This window comes from Balaenoptera ricei, chromosome 20, assembly GCF_028023285.1.
Source record: "Balaenoptera ricei isolate mBalRic1 chromosome 20, mBalRic1.hap2, whole genome shotgun sequence".
Lineage (NCBI taxonomy): Eukaryota > Metazoa > Chordata > Mammalia > Artiodactyla > Balaenopteridae > Balaenoptera > Balaenoptera ricei.
This window is the reverse complement of record NC_082658.1, coordinates 31,474,945-31,494,332: the sequence shown is the minus strand read 5'-3', so window position 1 is coordinate 31,494,332 and position 19,388 is coordinate 31,474,945.

Here is a 19,388-nt window from a genome sequence, read left to right as displayed (position 1 = left end):
GATGAAGCAACTGGAAAAGAGCCGTTCGTAATCTTCGGACCGTGGGAGCTCGCCCCAGTCTACACCAGAACAGCACTCTGAGGAGCTGCTGACGTTTGGTAGCAAAATCTCCTCTTCTGAAGAGAAACATTTCGCTGTCAGTGGGTTCCATCAGCCTTGCCATATTTTCTCAGCTGGCTATGATGGAGGGCAGTCAGTGGGCAGACTCACCTGAGGCCCTCCTTCCCAGACTGTGATACAGACAGACCCGCCGCCTGCTTCAGCCCAAAGGGACGGCTTACGGTGAGGCAAAAACCCTGTGTTGGAAAGTTCCTGCCTAACCCTCGCCCAAGCACAAGCAAATCGGTCATCGGTCAAAGACTTTCCCCACAAGTTGAACATGTTTGCTCCCCTCTAGCCTCCGAAGGCCGAGTTTACCTAGCTAGGACTCACACTGCAGGAAGGGTACTCAGGGTGCTGGTGACTGCAAGTTGTTTCACCAGGCAGCCCACATCGGGTACAGCCACTTGGATTTTCCAGGGGCACAGCGCAAAGGGTGTCAGCTAACGCGCCTCCAGCCTGGGAGGGGCCACATACACTCTCTGAATGGGAAACAAGCCCATGCCTTCAGTGTGAAAGGCCGCTATGCCTCTTTGCTTCGGCAGCCCAGGGATAGCGTCAGCTCTGAAATGCCTCCAAAGGAGCAGACTCAGAGACCCTTTGAACCGCAGAGCAGGTGCGGCCCAGAACAAGGACTGCTCTTGGGCTGAGAACACCCACTGCCCAGCGCCTCTTTTGGCTACACACGTGTAGTGGGAGGGTGTTGAATTCTGCTGCGTGATAACTTCTCCGGGCCACGTGGTGTGAGCGCAGGTAGAGTGGCCCTCCATCTCCTCCCAGTTTCCTGCCTAAGTTGTACAAGGCAAACTCCCTGCTTGAATCCCCGGGTGGGGTACGTACCCTCCAGAGAAAGGTGGATGCTTGGGACCCAGGGCTAGTCTCTATGTCGATGTTCTGTGCATCAGCTTCGCAGCTGTTCTCTCTAAGCGGGTCCCAAAGGCTTTTTGGAAGACTTTCCTTCGAGGGTCAGAAAGAGGAAATGAGCCGACAGGCCCACGGGGATGCCAGTTCTCTCCAGCCACAACGCTAGCAGCCTCAGACACGCGGGTTCTCTTTGGGACATGAAAGAACACTATGCTTGGAAGCTTCTTCCATCCAGTTTGAGAGCCGCACTTCCACTGCCTCCTAGGATTCCAGGTGTTGCCTTGCCGTCACAATTTCCAATTCTTAGGCCTATGACGGCAGAGTGTCTGGCAGTTCTCAGAGAGACCTTAGGAATGCAGGCTTTTTGGCTCCTTCCACTGACAAACCAGCTCCTCCAGATCCTCTGTCGATAGGCATTTCATGTCAGAATATCTCTGGGCGCCCTCATTCCTCCTCCACGAAGTAAGACACAAACGGAATTGCCCGAAAGGGAGGAAGCCCTCTGAGTCCGGCAGAGAGGCAGTCTCTCCCCCTCAGCATTCCCCCATGGCTGAGCCCAGGGCATGGGACCGAGAGAGGGAGAAAGACAGCCGTGACCCCGAGCTTTTCCACAATGTAGTATAGGCCTCACCCTCAAGCTCACGTCAATCGCCTAGAGAAAACAGCAGGCCTCGGTCTGCTTTCCTGTGGCTAGGAAACTTGGCTTTCATTCCTTAGGTGGCACACTGGCTCAGGACTGCCCTGCCCGAAGCACTCACGGGGTGCAGCCCTATTTGTTGAGATCAGCCCTTCTGGCTCTCTCTCGGATGAAGCAACTGGAAAAGAGCCGTTCGTAATCTTCGGACCGTGGGAGCTCGCCCCAGTCTACACCAGAACAGCACTCTGAGGAGCTGCTGACGTTTGGTAGCAAAATCTCCTCTTCTGAAGAGAAACATTTCGCTGTCAGTGGGTTCCATCAGCCTTGCCATATTTTCTCAGCTGGCTATGATGGAGGGCAGTCAGTGGGCAGACTCACCTGAGGCCCTCCTTCCCAGACTGTGATACAGACAGACCCGCCGCCTGCTTCAGCCCAAAGGGACGGCTTACGGTGAGGCAAAAACCCTGTGTTGGAAAGTTCCTGCCTAACCCTCGCCCAAGCACAAGCAAATCGGTCATCGGTCAAAGACTTTCCCCACAAGTTGAACATGTTTGCTCCCCTCTAGCCTCCGAAGGCCGAGTTTACCTAGCTAGGACTCACACTGCAGGAAGGGTACTCAGGGTGCTGGTGACTGCAAGTTGTTTCACCAGGCAGCCCACATCGGGTACAGCCACTTGGATTTTCCAGGGGCACAGCGCAAAGGGTGTCAGCTAACGCGCCTCCAGCCTGGGAGGGGCCACATACACTCTCTGAATGGGAAACAAGCCCATGCCTTCAGTGTGAAAGGCCGCTATGCCTCTTTGCTTCGGCAGCCCAGGGATAGCGTCAGCTCTGAAATGCCTCCAAAGGAGCAGACTCAGAGACCCTTTGAACCGCAGAGCAGGTGCGGCCCAGAACAAGGACTGCTCTTGGGCTGAGAACACCCACTGCCCAGCGCCTCTTTTGGCTACACACGTGTAGTGGGAGGGTGTTGAATTCTGCTGCGTGATAACTTCTCCGGGCCACGTGGTGTGAGCGCAGGTAGAGTGGCCCTCCATCTCCTCCCAGTTTCCTGCCTAAGTTGTACAAGGCAAACTCCCTGCTTGAATCCCCGGGTGGGGTACGTACCCTCCAGAGAAAGGTGGATGCTTGGGACCCAGGGCTAGTCTCTATGTCGATGTTCTGTGCATCAGCTTCGCAGCTGTTCTCTCTAAGCGGGTCCCAAAGGCTTTTTGGAAGACTTTCCTTCGAGGGTCAGAAAGAGGAAATGAGCCGACAGGCCCACGGGGATGCCAGTTCTCTCCAGCCACAACGCTAGCAGCCTCAGACACGCGGGTTCTCTTTGGGACATGAAAGAACACTATGCTTGGAAGCTTCTTCCATCCAGTTTGAGAGCCGCACTTCCACTGCCTCCTAGGATTCCAGGTGTTGCCTTGCCGTCACAATTTCCAAATCTTAGGCCTATGACGGCAGAGTGTCTGGCAGTTCTCAGAGAGACCTTAGGAATGCAGGCTTTTTGGCTCCTTCCACTGACAAACCAGCTCCTCCAGATCCTCTGTCGATAGGCATTTCATGTCAGAATATCTCTGGGCGCCCTCATTCCTCCTCCACGAAGTAAGACACAAACGGAATTGCCCGAAAGGGAGGAAGCCCTCTGAGTCCGGCAGAGAGGCAGTCTCTCCCCCTCAGCATTCCCCCATGGCTGAGCCCAGGGCATGGGACCGAGAGAGGGAGAAAGACAGCCGTGACCCCGAGCTTTTCCACAATGTAGTATAGGCCTCACCCTCAAGCTCACGTCAATCGCCTAGAGAAAACAGCAGGCCTCGGTCTGCTTTCCTGTGGCTAGGAAACTTGGCTTTCATTCCTTAGGTGGCACACTGGCTCAGGACTGCCCTGCCCGAAGCACTCACGGGGTGCAGCCCTGTTTGTTGAGATCAGCCCTTCTGGCTCTCTCTCGGATGAAGCAACTGGAAAAGAGCCGTTCGTAATCTTCGGACCGTGGGAGCTCGCCCCAGTCTACACCAGAACAGCACTCTGAGGAGCTGCTGACGTTTGGTAGCAAAATCTCCTCTTCTGAAGAGAAACATTTCGCTGTCAGTGGGTTCCATCAGCCTTGCCATATTTTCTCAGCTGGCTATGATGGAGGGCAGTCAGTGGGCAGACTCACCTGAGGCCCTCCTTCCCAGACTGTGATACAGACAGACCCGCCGCCTGCTTCAGCCCAAAGGGACGGCTTACGGTGAGGCAAAAACCCTGTGTTGGAAAGTTCCTGCCTAACCCTCGCCCAAGCACAAGCAAATCGGTCATCGGTCAAAGACTTTCCCCACAAGTTGAACATGTTTGCTCCCCTCTAGCCTCCGAAGGCCGAGTTTACCTAGCTAGGACTCACACTGCAGGAAGGGTACTCAGGGTGCTGGTGACTGCAAGTTGTTTCACCAGGCAGCCCACATCGGGTACAGCCACTTGGATTTTCCAGGGGCACAGCGCAAAGGGTGTCAGCTAACGCGCCTCCAGCCTGGGAGGGGCCACATACACTCTCTGAATGGGAAACAAGCCCATGCCTTCAGTGTGAAAGGCCGCTATGCCTCTTTGCTTCGGCAGCCCAGGGATAGCGTCAGCTCTGAAATGCCTCCAAAGGAGCAGACTCAGAGACCCTTTGAACCGCAGAGCAGGTGCGGCCCAGAACAAGGACTGCTCTTGGGCTGAGAACACCCACTGCCCAGCGCCTCTTTTGGCTACACACGTGTAGTGGGAGGGTGTTGAATTCTGCTGCGTGATAACTTCTCCGGGCCACGTGGTGTGAGCGCAGGTAGAGTGGCCCTCCATCTCCTCCCAGTTTCCTGCCTAAGTTGTACAAGGCAAACTCCCTGCTTGAATCCCCGGGTGGGGTACGTACCCTCCAGAGAAAGGTGGATGCTTGGGACCCAGGGCTAGTCTCTATGTCGATGTTCTGTGCATCAGCTTCGCAGCTGTTCTCTCTAAGCGGGTCCCAAAGGCTTTTTGGAAGACTTTCCTTCGAGGGTCAGAAAGAGGAAATGAGCCGACAGGCCCACGGGGATGCCAGTTCTCTCCAGCCACAACGCTAGCAGCCTCAGACACGCGGGTTCTCTTTGGGACATGAAAGAACACTATGCTTGGAAGCTTCTTCCATCCAGTTTGAGAGCCGCACTTCCACTGCCTCCTAGGATTCCAGGTGTTGCCTTGCCGTCACAATTTCCAAATCTTAGGCCTATGACGGCAGAGTGTCTGGCAGTTCTCAGAGAGACCTTAGGAATGCAGGCTTTTTGGCTCCTTCCACTGACAAACCAGCTCCTCCAGATCCTCTGTCGATAGGCATTTCATGTCAGAATATCTCTGGGCGCCCTCATTCCTCCTCCACGAAGTAAGACACAAACGGAATTGCCCGAAAGGGAGGAAGCCCTCTGAGTCCGGCAGAGAGGCAGTCTCTCCCCCTCAGCATTCCCCCATGGCTGAGCCCAGGGCATGGGACCGAGAGAGGGAGAAAGACAGCCGTGACCCCGAGCTTTTCCACAATGTAGTATAGGCCTCACCCTCAAGCTCACGTCAATCGCCTAGAGAAAACAGCAGGCCTCGGTCTGCTTTCCTGTGGCTAGGAAACTTGGCTTTCATTCCTTAGGTGGCACACTGGCTCAGGACTGCCCTGCCCGAAGCACTCACGGGGTGCAGCCCTGTTTGTTGAGATCAGCCCTTCTGGCTCTCTCTCGGATGAAGCAACTGGAAAAGAGCCGTTCGTAATCTTCGGACCGTGGGAGCTCGCCCCAGTCTACACCAGAACAGCACTCTGAGGAGCTGCTGACGTTTGGTAGCAAAATCTCCTCTTCTGAAGAGAAACATTTCGCTGTCAGTGGGTTCCATCAGCCTTGCCATATTTTCTCAGCTGGCTATGATGGAGGGCAGTCAGTGGGCAGACTCACCTGAGGCCCTCCTTCCCAGACTGTGATACAGACAGACCCGCCGCCTGCTTCAGCCCAAAGGGACGGCTTACGGTGAGGCAAAAACCCTGTGTTGGAAAGTTCCTGCCTAACCCTCGCCCAAGCACAAGCAAATCGGTCATCGGTCAAAGACTTTCCCCACAAGTTGAACATGTTTGCTCCCCTCTAGCCTCCGAAGGCCGAGTTTACCTAGCTAGGACTCACACTGCAGGAAGGGTACTCAGGGTGCTGGTGACTGCAAGTTGTTTCACCAGGCAGCCCACATCGGGTACAGCCACTTGGATTTTCCAGGGGCACAGCGCAAAGGGTGTCAGCTAACGCGCCTCCAGCCTGGGAGGGGCCACATACACTCTCTGAATGGGAAACAAGCCCATGCCTTCAGTGTGAAAGGCCGCTATGCCTCTTTGCTTCGGCAGCCCAGGGATAGCGTCAGCTCTGAAATGCCTCCAAAGGAGCAGACTCAGAGACCCTTTGAACCGCAGAGCAGGTGCGGCCCAGAACAAGGACTGCTCTTGGGCTGAGAACACCCACTGCCCAGCGCCTCTTTTGGCTACACACGTGTAGTGGGAGGGTGTTGAATTCTGCTGCGTGATAACTTCTCCGGGCCACGTGGTGTGAGCGCAGGTAGAGTGGCCCTCCATCTCCTCCCAGTTTCCTGCCTAAGTTGTACAAGGCAAACTCCCTGCTTGAATCCCCGGGTGGGGTACGTACCCTCCAGAGAAAGGTGGATGCTTGGGACCCAGGGCTAGTCTCTATGTCGATGTTCTGTGCATCAGCTTCGCAGCTGTTCTCTCTAAGCGGGTCCCAAAGGCTTTTTGGAAGACTTTCCTTCGAGGGTCAGAAAGAGGAAATGAGCCGACAGGCCCACGGGGATGCCAGTTCTCTCCAGCCACAACGCTAGCAGCCTCAGACACGCGGGTTCTCTTTGGGACATGAAAGAACACTATGCTTGGAAGCTTCTTCCATCCAGTTTGAGAGCCGCACTTCCACTGCCTCCTAGGATTCCAGGTGTTGCCTTGCCGTCACAATTTCCAATTCTTAGGCCTATGACGGCAGAGTGTCTGGCAGTTCTCAGAGAGACCTTAGGAATGCAGGCTTTTTGGCTCCTTCCACTGACAAACCAGCTCCTCCAGATCCTCTGTCGATAGGCATTTCATGTCAGAATATCTCTGGGCGCCCTCATTCCTCCTCCACGAAGTAAGACACAAACGGAATTGCCCGAAAGGGAGGAAGCCCTCTGAGTCCGGCAGAGAGGCAGTCTCTCCCCCTCAGCATTCCCCCATGGCTGAGCCCAGGGCATGGGACCGAGAGAGGGAGAAAGACAGCCGTGACCCCGAGCTTTTCCACAATGTAGTATAGGCCTCACCCTCAAGCTCACGTCAATCGCCTAGAGAAAACAGCAGGCCTCGGTCTGCTTTCCTGTGGCTAGGAAACTTGGCTTTCATTCCTTAGGTGGCACACTGGCTCAGGACTGCCCTGCCCGAAGCACTCACGGGGTGCAGCCCTGTTTGTTGAGATCAGCCCTTCTGGCTCTCTCTCGGATGAAGCAACTGGAAAAGAGCCGTTCGTAATCTTCGGACCGTGGGAGCTCGCCCCAGTCTACACCAGAACAGCACTCTGAGGAGCTGCTGACGTTTGGTAGCAAAATCTCCTCTTCTGAAGAGAAACATTTCGCTGTCAGTGGGTTCCATCAGCCTTGCCATATTTTCTCAGCTGGCTATGATGGAGGGCAGTCAGTGGGCAGACTCACCTGAGGCCCTCCTTCCCAGACTGTGATACAGACAGACCCGCCGCCTGCTTCAGCCCAAAGGGACGGCTTACGGTGAGGCAAAAACCCTGTGTTGGAAAGTTCCTGCCTAACCCTCGCCCAAGCACAAGCAAATCGGTCATCGGTCAAAGACTTTCCCCACAAGTTGAACATGTTTGCTCCCCTCTAGCCTCCGAAGGCCGAGTTTACCTAGCTAGGACTCACACTGCAGGAAGGGTACTCAGGGTGCTGGTGACTGCAAGTTGTTTCACCAGGCAGCCCACATCGGGTACAGCCACTTGGATTTTCCAGGGGCACAGCGCAAAGGGTGTCAGCTAACGCGCCTCCAGCCTGGGAGGGGCCACATACACTCTCTGAATGGGAAACAAGCCCATGCCTTCAGTGTGAAAGGCCGCTATGCCTCTTTGCTTCGGCAGCCCAGGGATAGCGTCAGCTCTGAAATGCCTCCAAAGGAGCAGACTCAGAGACCCTTTGAACCGCAGAGCAGGTGCGGCCCAGAACAAGGACTGCTCTTGGGCTGAGAACACCCACTGCCCAGCGCCTCTTTTGGCTACACACGTGTAGTGCGAGGGTGTTGAATTCTGCTGCGTGATAACTTCTCCGGGCCACGTGGTGTGAGCGCAGGTAGAGTGGCCCTCCATCTCCTCCCAGTTTCCTGCCTAAGTTGTACAAGGCAAACTCCCTGCTTGAATCCCCGGGTGGGGTACGTACCCTCCAGAGAAAGGTGGATGCTTGGGACCCAGGGCTAGTCTCTATGTCGATGTTCTGTGCATCAGCTTCGCAGCTGTTCTCTCTAAGCGGGTCCCAAAGGCTTTTTGGAAGACTTTCCTTCGAGGGTCAGAAAGAGGAAATGAGCCGACAGGCCCACGGGGATGCCAGTTCTCTCCAGCCACAACGCTAGCAGCCTCAGACACGCGGGTTCTCTTTGGGACATGAAAGAACACTATGCTTGGAAGCTTCTTCCATCCAGTTTGAGAGCCGCACTTCCACTGCCTCCTAGGATTCCAGGTGTTGCCTTGCCGTCACAATTTCCAATTCTTAGGCCTATGACGGCAGAGTGTCTGGCAGTTCTCAGAGAGACCTTAGGAATGCAGGCTTTTTGGCTCCTTCCACTGACAAACCAGCTCCTCCAGATCCTCTGTCGATAGGCATTTCATGTCAGAATATCTCTGGGCGCCCTCATTCCTCCTCCACGAAGTAAGACACAAACGGAATTGCCCGAAAGGGAGGAAGCCCTCTGAGTCCGGCAGAGAGGCAGTCTCTCCCCCTCAGCATTCCCCCATGGCTGAGCCCAGGGCATGGGACCGAGAGAGGGAGAAAGACAGCCGTGACCCCGAGCTTTTCCACAATGTAGTATAGGCCTCACCCTCAAGCTCACGTCAATCGCCTAGAGAAAACAGCAGGCCTCGGTCTGCTTTCCTGTGGCTAGGAAACTTGGCTTTCATTCCTTAGGTGGCACACTGGCTCAGGACTGCCCTGCCCGAAGCACTCACGGGGTGCAGCCCTGTTTGTTGAGATCAGCCCTTCTGGCTCTCTCTCGGATGAAGCAACTGGAAAAGAGCCGTTCGTAATCTTCGGACCGTGGGAGCTCGCCCCAGTCTACACCAGAACAGCACTCTGAGGAGCTGCTGACGTTTGGTAGCAAAATCTCCTCTTCTGAAGAGAAACATTTCGCTGTCAGTGGGTTCCATCAGCCTTGCCATATTTTCTCAGCTGGCTATGATGGAGGGCAGTCAGTGGGCAGACTCACCTGAGGCCCTCCTTCCCAGACTGTGATACAGACAGACCCGCCGCCTGCTTCAGCCCAAAGGGACGGCTTACGGTGAGGCAAAAACCCTGTGTTGGAAAGTTCCTGCCTAACCCTCGCCCAAGCACAAGCAAATCGGTCATCGGTCAAAGACTTTCCCCACAAGTTGAACATGTTTGCTCCCCTCTAGCCTCCGAAGGCCGAGTTTACCTAGCTAGGACTCACACTGCAGGAAGGGTACTCAGGGTGCTGGTGACTGCAAGTTGTTTCACCAGGCAGCCCACATCGGGTACAGCCACTTGGATTTTCCAGGGGCACAGCGCAAAGGGTGTCAGCTAACGCGCCTCCAGCCTGGGAGGGGCCACATACACTCGCTGAATGGGAAACAAGCCCATGCCTTCAGTGTGAAAGGCCGCTATGCCTCTTTGCTTCGGCAGCCCAGGGATAGCGTCAGCTCTGAAATGCCTCCAAAGGAGCAGACTCAGAGACCCTTTGAACCGCAGAGCAGGTGCGGCCCAGAACAAGGACTGCTCTTGGGCTGAGAACACCCACTGCCCAGCGCCTCTTTTGGCTACACACGTGTAGTGCGAGGGTGTTGAATTCTGCTGCGTGATAACTTCTCCGGGCCACGTGGTGTGAGCGCAGGTAGAGTGGCCCTCCATCTCCTCCCAGTTTCCTGCCTAAGTTGTACAAGGCAAACTCCCTGCTTGAATCCCCGGGTGGGGTACGTACCCTCCAGAGAAAGGTGGATGCTTGGGACCCAGGGCTAGTCTCTATGTCGATGTTCTGTGCATCAGCTTCGCAGCTGTTCTCTCTAAGCGGGTCCCAAAGGCTTTTTGGAAGACTTTCCTTCGAGGGTCAGAAAGAGGAAATGAGCCGACAGGCCCACGGGGATGCCAGTTCTCTCCAGCCACAACGCTAGCAGCCTCAGACACGCGGGTTCTCTTTGGGACATGAAAGAACACTATGCTTGGAAGCTTCTTCCATCCAGTTTGAGAGCCGCACTTCCACTGCCTCCTAGGATTCCAGGTGTTGCCTTGCCGTCACAATTTCCAATTCTTAGGCCTATGACGGCAGAGTGTCTGGCAGTTCTCAGAGAGACCTTAGGAATGCAGGCTTTTTGGCTCCTTCCACTGACAAACCAGCTCCTCCAGATCCTCTGTCGATAGGCATTTCATGTCAGAATATCTCTGGGCGCCCTCATTCCTCCTCCACGAAGTAAGACACAAACGGAATTGCCCGAAAGGGAGGAAGCCCTCTGAGTCCGGCAGAGAGGCAGTCTCTCCCCCTCAGCATTCCCCCATGGCTGAGCCCAGGGCATGGGACCGAGAGAGGGAGAAAGACAGCCGTGACCCCGAGCTTTTCCACAATGTAGTATAGGCCTCACCCTCAAGCTCACGTCAATCGCCTAGAGAAAACAGCAGGCCTCGGTCTGCTTTCCTGTGGCTAGGAAACTTGGCTTTCATTCCTTAGGTGGCACACTGGCTCAGGACTGCCCTGCCCGAAGCACTCACGGGGTGCAGCCCTGTTTGTTGAGATCAGCCCTTCTGGCTCTCTCTCGGATGAAGCAACTGGAAAAGAGCCGTTCGTAATCTTCGGACCGTGGGAGCTCGCCCCAGTCTACACCAGAACAGCACTCTGAGGAGCTGCTGACGTTTGGTAGCAAAATCTCCTCTTCTGAAGAGAAACATTTCGCTGTCAGTGGGTTCCATCAGCCTTGCCATATTTTCTCAGCTGGCTATGATGGAGGGCAGTCAGTGGGCAGACTCACCTGAGGCCCTCCTTCCCAGACTGTGATACAGACAGACCCGCCGCCTGCTTCAGCCCAAAGGGACGGCTTACGGTGAGGCAAAAACCCTGTGTTGGAAAGTTCCTGCCTAACCCTCGCCCAAGCACAAGCAAATCGGTCATCGGTCAAAGACTTTCCCCACAAGTTGAACATGTTTGCTCCCCTCTAGCCTCCGAAGGCCGAGTTTACCTAGCTAGGACTCACACTGCAGGAAGGGTACTCAGGGTGCTGGTGACTGCAAGTTGTTTCACCAGGCAGCCCACATCGGGTACAGCCACTTGGATTTTCCAGGGGCACAGCGCAAAGGGTGTCAGCTAACGCGCCTCCAGCCTGGGAGGGGCCACATACACTCGCTGAATGGGAAACAAGCCCATGCCTTCAGTGTGAAAGGCCGCTATGCCTCTTTGCTTCGGCAGCCCAGGGATAGCGTCAGCTCTGAAATGCCTCCAAAGGAGCAGACTCAGAGACCCTTTGAACCGCAGAGCAGGTGCGGCCCAGAACAAGGACTGCTCTTGGGCTGAGAACACCCACTGCCCAGCGCCTCTTTTGGCTACACACGTGTAGTGGGAGGGTGTTGAATTCTGCTGCGTGATAACTTCTCCGGGCCACGTGGTGTGAGCGCAGGTAGAGTGGCCCTCCATCTCCTCCCAGTTTCCTGCCTAAGTTGTACAAGGCAAACTCCCTGCTTGAATCCCCGGGTGGGGTACGTACCCTCCAGAGAAAGGTGGATGCTTGGGACCCAGGGCTAGTCTCTATGTCGATGTTCTGTGCATCAGCTTCGCAGCTGTTCTCTCTAAGCGGGTCCCAAAGGCTTTTTGGAAGACTTTCCTTCGAGGGTCAGAAAGAGGAAATGAGCCGACAGGCCCACGGGGATGCCAGTTCTCTCCAGCCACAACGCTAGCAGCCTCAGACACGCGGGTTCTCTTTGGGACATGAAAGAACACTATGCTTGGAAGCTTCTTCCATCCAGTTTGAGAGCCGCACTTCCACTGCCTCCTAGGATTCCAGGTGTTGCCTTGCCGTCACAATTTCCAATTCTTAGGCCTATGACGGCAGAGTGTCTGGCAGTTCTCAGAGAGACCTTAGGAATGCAGGCTTTTTGGCTCCTTCCACTGACAAACCAGCTCCTCCAGATCCTCTGTCGATAGGCATTTCATGTCAGAATATCTCTGGGCGCCCTCATTCCTCCTCCACGAAGTAAGACACAAACGGAATTGCCCGAAAGGGAGGAAGCCCTCTGAGTCCGGCAGAGAGGCAGTCTCTCCCCCTCAGCATTCCCCCATGGCTGAGCCCAGGGCATGGGACCGAGAGAGGGAGAAAGACAGCCGTGACCCCGAGCTTTTCCACAATGTAGTATAGGCCTCACCCTCAAGCTCACGTCAATCGCCTAGAGAAAACAGCAGGCCTCGGTCTGCTTTCCTGTGGCTAGGAAACTTGGCTTTCATTCCTTAGGTGGCACACTGGCTCAGGACTGCCCTGCCCGAAGCACTCACGGGGTGCAGCCCTGTTTGTTGAGATCAGCCCTTCTGGCTCTCTCTCGGATGAAGCAACTGGAAAAGAGCCGTTCGTAATCTTCGGACCGTGGGAGCTCGCCCCAGTCTACACCAGAACAGCACTCTGAGGAGCTGCTGACGTTTGGTAGCAAAATCTCCTCTTCTGAAGAGAAACATTTCGCTGTCAGTGGGTTCCATCAGCCTTGCCATATTTTCTCAGCTGGCTATGATGGAGGGCAGTCAGTGGGCAGACTCACCTGAGGCCCTCCTTCCCAGACTGTGATACAGACAGACCCGCCGCCTGCTTCAGCCCAAAGGGATGGCTTACGGTGAGGCAAAAACCCTGTGTTGGAAAGTTCCTGCCTAACCCTCGCCCAAGCACAAGCAAATCGGTCATCGGTCAAAGACTTTCCCCACAAGTTGAACATGTTTGCTCCCCTCTAGCCTCCGAAGGCCGAGTTTACCTAGCTAGGACTCACACTGCAGGAAGGGTACTCAGGGTGCTGGTGACTGCAAGTTGTTTCACCAGGCAGCCCACATCGGGTACAGCCACTTGGATTTTCCAGGGGCACAGCGCAAAGGGTGTCAGCTAACGCGCCTCCAGCCTGGGAGGGGCCACATACACTCGCTGAATGGGAAACAAGCCCATGCCTTCAGTGTGAAAGGCCGCTATGCCTCTTTGCTTCGGCAGCCCAGGGATAGCGTCAGCTCTGAAATGCCTCCAAAGGAGCAGACTCAGAGACCCTTTGAACCGCAGAGCAGGTGCGGCCCAGAACAAGGACTGCTCTTGGGCTGAGAACACCCACTGCCCAGCGCCTCTTTTGGCTACACACGTGTAGTGGGAGGGTGTTGAATTCTGCTGCGTGATAACTTCTCCGGGCCACGTGGTGTGAGCGCAGGTAGAGTGGCCCTCCATCTCCTCCCAGTTTCCTGCCTAAGTTGTACAAGGCAAACTCCCTGCTTGAATCCCCGGGTGGGGTACGTACCCTCCAGAGAAAGGTGGATGCTTGGGACCCAGGGCTAGTCTCTATGTCGATGTTCTGTGCATCAGCTTCGCAGCTGTTCTCTCTAAGCGGGTCCCAAAGGCTTTTTGGAAGACTTTCCTTCGAGGGTCAGAAAGAGGAAATGAGCCGACAGGCCCACGGGGATGCCAGTTCTCTCCAGCCACAACGCTAGCAGCCTCAGACACGCGGGTTCTCTTTGGGACATGAAAGAACACTATGCTTGGAAGCTTCTTCCATCCAGTTTGAGAGCCGCACTTCCACTGCCTCCTAGGATTCCAGGTGTTGCCTTGCCGTCACAATTTCCAATTCTTAGGCCTATGACGGCAGAGTGTCTGGCAGTTCTCAGAGAGACCTTAGGAATGCAGGCTTTTTGGCTCCTTCCACTGACAAACCAGCTCCTCCAGATCCTCTGTCGATAGGCATTTCATGTCAGAATATCTCTGGGCGCCCTCATTCCTCCTCCACGAAGTAAGACACAAACGGAATTGCCCGAAAGGGAGGAAGCCCTCTGAGTCCGGCAGAGAGGCAGTCTCTCCCCCTCAGCATTCCCCCATGGCTGAGCCCAGGGCATGGGACCGAGAGAGGGAGAAAGACAGCCGTGACCCCGAGCTTTTCCACAATGTAGTATAGGCCTCACCCTCAAGCTCACGTCAATCGCCTAGAGAAAACAGCAGGCCTCGGTCTGCTTTCCTGTGGCTAGGAAACTTGGCTTTCATTCCTTAGGTGGCACACTGGCTCAGGACTGCCCTGCCCGAAGCACTCACGGGGTGCAGCCCTGTTTGTTGAGATCAGCCCTTCTGGCTCTCTCTCGGATGAAGCAACTGGAAAAGAGCCGTTCGTAATCTTCGGACCGTGGGAGCTCGCCCCAGTCTACACCAGAACAGCACTCTGAGGAGCTGCTGACGTTTGGTAGCAAAATCTCCTCTTCTGAACAGAAACATTTCGCTGTCAGTGGGTTCCATCAGCCTTGCCATATTTTCTCAGCTGGCTATGATGGAGGGCAGTCAGTGGGCAGACTCACCTGAGGCCCTCCTTCCCAGACTGTGATACAGACAGACCCGCCGCCTGCTTCAGCCCAAAGGGACGGCTTACGGTGAGGCAAAAACCCTGTGTTGGAAAGTTCCTGCCTAACCCTCGCCCAAGCACAAGCAAATCGGTCATCGGTCAAAGACTTTCCCCACAAGTTGAACATGTTTGCTCCCCTCTAGCCTCCGAAGGCCGAGTTTACCTAGCTAGGACTCACACTGCAGGAAGGGTACTCAGGGTGCTGGTGACTGCAAGTTGTTTCACCAGGCAGCCCACATCGGGTACAGCCACTTGGATTTTCCAGGGGCACAGCGCAAAGGGTGTCAGCTAACGCGCCTCCAGCCTGGGAGGGGCCACATACACTCGCTGAATGGGAAACAAGCCCATGCCTTCAGTGTGAAAGGCCGCTATGCCTCTTTGCTTCGGCAGCCCAGGGATAGCGTCAGCTCTGAAATGCCTCCAAAGGAGCAGACTCAGAGACCCTTTGAACCGCAGAGCAGGTGCGGCCCAGAACAAGGACTGCTCTTGGGCTGAGAACACCCACTGCCCAGCGCCTCTTTTGGCTACACACGTGTAGTGGGAGGGTGTTGAATTCTGCTGCGTGATAACTTCTCCGGGCCACGTGGTGTGAGCGCAGGTAGAGTGGCCCTCCATCTCCTCCCAGTTTCCTGCCTAAGTTGTACAAGGCAAACTCCCTGCTTGAATCCCCGGGTGGGGTACGTACCCTCCAGAGAAAGGTGGATGCTTGGGACCCAGGGCTAGTCTCTATGTCGATGTTCTGTGCATCAGCTTCGCAGCTGTTCTCTCTAAGCGGGTCCCAAAGGCTTTTTGGAAGACTTTCCTTCGAGGGTCAGAAAGAGGAAATGAGCCGACAGGCCCACGGGGATGCCAGTTCTCTCCAGCCACAACGCTAGCAGCCTCAGACACGCGGGTTCTCTTTGGGACATGAAAGAACACTATGCTTGGAAGCTTCTTCCATCCAGTTTGAGAGCCGCACTTCCACTGCCTCCTAGGATTCCAGGTGTTGCCTTGCCGTCACAATTTCCAATTCTTAGGCCTATGACGGCAGAGTGTCTGGCAGTTCTCAGAGAGACCTTAGGAATGCAGGCTTTTTGGCTCCTTCCACTGACAAACCAGCTCCTCCAGATCCTCTGTCGATAGGCATTTCATGTCAGAATATCTCTGGGCGCCCTCATTCCTCCTCCACGAAGTAAGACACAAACGGAATTGCCCGAAAGGGAGGAAGCCCTCTGAGTCCGGCAGAGAGGCAGTCTCTCCCCCTCAGCATTCCCCCATGGCTGAGCCCAGGGCATGGGACCGAGAGAGGGAGAAAGACAGCCGTGACCCCGAGCTTTTCCACAATGTAGTATAGGCCTCACCCTCAAGCTCACGTCAATCGCCTAGAGAAAACAGCAGGCCTCGGTCTGCTTTCCTGTGGCTAGGAAACTTGGCTTTCATTCCTTAGGTGGCACACTGGCTCAGGACTGCCCTGCCCGAAGCACTCACGGGGTGCAGCCCTGTTTGTTGAGATCAGCCCTTCTGGCTCTCTCTCGGATGAAGCAACTGGAAAAGAGCCGTTCGTAATCTTCGGACCGTGGGAGCTCGCCCCAGTCTACACCAGAACAGCACTCTGAGGAGCTGCTGACGTTTGGTAGCAAAATCTCCTCTTCTGAAGAGAAACATTTCGCTGTCAGTGGGTTCCATCAGCCTTGCCATATTTTCTCAGCTGGCTATGATGGAGGGCAGTCAGTGGGCAGACTCACCTGAGGCCCTCCTTCCCAGACTGTGATACAGACAGACCCGCCGCCTGCTTCAGCCCAAAGGGACGGCTTACGGTGAGGCAAAAACCCTGTGTTGGAAAGTTCCTGCCTAACCCTCGCCCAAGCACAAGCAAATCGGTCATCGGTCAAAGACTTTCCCCACAAGTTGAACATGTTTGCTCCCCTCTAGCCTCCGAAGGCCGAGTTTACCTAGCTAGGACTCACACTGCAGGAAGGGTACTCAGGGTGCTGGTGACTGCAAGTTGTTTCACCAGGCAGCCCACATCGGGTACAGCCACTTGGATTTTCCAGGGGCACAGCGCAAAGGGTGTCAGCTAACGCGCCTCCAGCCTGGGAGGGGCCACATACACTCGCTGAATGGGAAACAAGCCCATGCCTTCAGTGTGAAAGGCCGCTATGCCTCTTTGCTTCGGCAGCCCAGGGATAGCGTCAGCTCTGAAATGCCTCCAAAGGAGCAGACTCAGAGACCCTTTGAACCGCAGAGCAGGTGCGGCCCAGAACAAGGACTGCTCTTGGGCTGAGAACACCCACTGCCCAGCGCCTCTTTTGGCTACACACGTGTAGTGGGAGGGTGTTGAATTCTGCTGCGTGATAACTTCTCCGGGCCACGTGGTGTGAGCGCAGGTAGAGTGGCCCTCCATCTCCTCCCAGTTTCCTGCCTAAGTTGTACAAGGCAAACTCCCTGCTTGAATCCCCGGGTGGGGTACGTACCCTCCAGAGAAAGGTGGATGCTTGGGACCCAGGGCTAGTCTCTATGTCGATGTTCTGTGCATCAGCTTCGCAGCTGTTCTCTCTAAGCGGGTCCCAAAGGCTTTTTGGAAGACTTTCCTTCGAGGGTCAGAAAGAGGAAATGAGCCGACAGGCCCACGGGGATGCCAGTTCTCTCCAGCCACAACGCTAGCAGCCTCAGACACGCGGGTTCTCTTTGGGACATGAAAGAACACTATGCTTGGAAGCTTCTTCCATCCAGTTTGAGAGCCGCACTTCCACTGCCTCCTAGGATTCCAGGTGTTGCCTTGCCGTCACAATTTCCAATTCTTAGGCCTATGACGGCAGAGTGTCTGGCAGTTCTCAGAGAGACCTTAGGAATGCAGGCTTTTTGGCTCCTTCCACTGACAAACCAGCTCCTCCAGATCCTCTGTCGATAGGCATTTCATGTCAGAATATCTCTGGGCGCCCTCATTCCTCCTCCACGAAGTAAGACACAAACGGAATTGCCCGAAAGGGAGGAAGCCCTCTGAGTCCGGCAGAGAGGCAGTCTCTCCCCCTCAGCATTCCCCCATGGCTGAGCCCAGGGCATGGGACCGAGAGAGGGAGAAAGACAGCCGTGACCCCGAGCTTTTCCACAATGTAGTATAGGCCTCACCCTCAAGCTCACGTCAATCGCCTAGAGAAAACAGCAGGCCTCGGTCTGCTTTCCTGTGGCTAGGAAACTTGGCTTTCATTCCTTAGGTGGCACACTGGCTCAGGACTGCCCTGCCCGAAGCACTCACGGGGTGCAGCCCTATTTGTTGAGATCAGCCCTTCTGGCTCTCTCTCGGATGAAGCAACTGGAAAAGAGCCGTTCGTAATCTTCGGACCGTGGGAGCTCGCCCCAGTCTACACCAGAACAGCACTCTGAGGAGCTGCTGACGTTTGGTAGCAAAATCTCCTCTTCTGAAGAGAAACATTTCGCTGTCAGTGGGTTCCATCAGCCTTGCCATATTTTCTCAGCTGGCTATGATGGAGGGCAGTCAGTGGGCAGACTCACCTGAGGCCCTCCTTCCCAGACTGTGATACAGACAGACCCGCCGCCTGCTTCAGCCCAAAGGGACGGCTTACGGTGAGGCAAAAACCCTGTGTTGGAAAGTTCCTGCCTAACCCTCGCCCAAGCACAAGCAAATCGGTCATCGGTCAAAGACTTTCCCCACAAGTTGAACATGTTTGCTCCCCTCTAGCCTCCGAAGGCCGAGTTTACCTAGCTAGGACTCACACTGCAGGAAGGGTACTCAGGGTGCTGGTGACTGCAAGTTGTTTCACCAGGCAGCCCACATCGGGTACAGCCACTTGGATTTTCCAGGGGCACAGCGCAAAGGGTGTCAGCTAACGCGCCTCCAGCCTGGGAGGGGCCACATACACTCGCTGAATGGGAAACAAGCCCATGCCTTCAGTGTGAAAGGCCGCTATGCCTCTTTGCTTCGGCAGCCCAGGGATAGCGTCAGCTCTGAAATGCCTCCAAAGGAGCAGACTCAGAGACCCTTTGAACCGCAGAGCAGGTGCGGCCCAGAACAAGGACTGCTCTTGGGCTGAGAACACCCACTGCCCAGCGCCTCTTTTGGCTACACACGTGTAGTGGGAGGGTGTTGAATTCTGCTGCGTGATAACTTCTCCGGGCCACGTGGTGTGAGCGCAGGTAGAGTGGCCCTCCATCTCCTCCCAGTTTCCTGCCTAAGTTGTACAAGGCAAACTCCCTGCTTGAATCCCCGGGTGGGGTACGTACCCTCCAGAGAAAGGTGGATGCTTGGGACCCAGGGCTAGTCTCTATGTCGATGTTCTGTGCATCAGCTTCGCAGCTGTTCTCTCTAAGCGGGTCCCAAAGGCTTTTTGGAAGACTTTCCTTCGAGGGTCAGAAAGAGGAAATGAGCCGACAGGCCCACGGGGATGCCAGTTCTCTCCAGCCACAACGCTAGCAGCCTCAGACACGCGGGTTCTCTTTGGGACATGAAAGAACCCTATGCTTGGAAGCTTCTTCCATCCAGTTTGAGAGCCGCACTTCCACTGCCTCCTAGGATTCCAGGTGTTGCCTTGCCGTCACAATTTCCAATTCTTAGGCCTATGACGGCAGAGTGTCTGGCAGTTCTCAGAGAGACCTTAGGAATGCAGGCTTTTTGGCTCCTTCCACTGACAAACCAGCTCCTCCAGATCCTCTGTCGATAGGCATTTCATGTCAGAATATCTCTGGGCGCCCTCATTCCTCCTCCACGAAGTAAGACACAAACGGAATTGCCCGAAAGGGAGGAAGCCCTCTGAGTCCGGCAGAGAGGCAGTCTCTCCCCCTCAGCATTCCCCCATGGCTGAGCCCAGGGCATGGGACCGAGAGAGGGAGAAAGACAGCCGTGACCCCGAGCTTTTCCACAATGTAGTATAGGCCTCACCCTCAAGCTCACGTCAATCGCCTAGAGAAAACAGCAGGCCTCGGTCTGCTTTCCTGTGGCTAGGAAACTTGGCTTTCATTCCTTAGGTGGCACACTGGCTCAGGACTGCCCTGC